The sequence below is a fragment of the Fulmarus glacialis genome, unplaced genomic scaffold (assembly GCF_000690835.1).
Source record: "Fulmarus glacialis isolate BGI_N327 unplaced genomic scaffold, ASM69083v1 scaffold9612, whole genome shotgun sequence".
Lineage (NCBI taxonomy): Eukaryota > Metazoa > Chordata > Aves > Procellariiformes > Procellariidae > Fulmarus > Fulmarus glacialis.
This window is the reverse complement of record NW_009199864.1, coordinates 20,531-21,425: the sequence shown is the minus strand read 5'-3', so window position 1 is coordinate 21,425 and position 895 is coordinate 20,531.

Here is an 895-nt window from a genome sequence, read left to right as displayed (position 1 = left end):
CCCTTTCTCTTAAAAACAAACTAAACCAAACTTTCTCCTCTGGCCATCTAATTCCAACTAATCACAGATTCCAGCAGGAGGAGTTGTCTCCTGTCACTATTATTATTCCTGCTTGTATTATTATGCCAGTTTTAAGGTCCTTGGTCAAGACACAGAGCCAGGTGAGGGGGAAAAAACAAAAACCAGGCTGGTCTGGGTCTCAGCAGCATTTATAATCTGAATTTGGCTGCCTGCAATACCATCTGCCAGGCTTTGAGGTCCAACTCGGAGTTGAACTCATCAGAAATCTGGGCTGCCGCGGAAATGACAAATGAATAGCAGCTCAGGAAATGAAATCGGCAAACTGGGGACGACAGGGACCGACACACGTATTCAGTTAATAACACACACACCTCCGTGGGTGAGGCGGAGCCTCGGGAGGGCCCCGGCTGAGGATGAGGCACCAGCTGCCTTCCTCACACCCAGGCACCCTGCACCCTGACCAGTGGTGGGCTCAGGTCCCTATCCCCCTCCCACACATCGTCCCCAAGCCATGTGGCCCCGCGATTGAGTGGTAGATATGGGCGATTTTTGGTTGTGCTGTTTGTCTGCCGACGCCAGCGAGGAGGAGGAGGAGGAGGAGGGAGACGGCTAAACCTGTCCTCCTCGCAAAAAGCCTCCTCGTCTTCTTTCCTCCAAAAGCCTAGGGGTGAACCAAGGCGTGCGTGACCCCACCACGTAGGTGTCTGTCTGTCAGCAGGGACCTGCGTAATGCCTTCTCAACATCTTGCCCAATTCAATTAAATTTGACACATCAAAGGCGCCGTCAGTTCCTACAAGCTCCTTGGAGGGCATACGGCCGGGGAGAGGAAGAGGAGCCTTCCCAGCGCCTGCTTGACATGGTCAGACGTCAGAG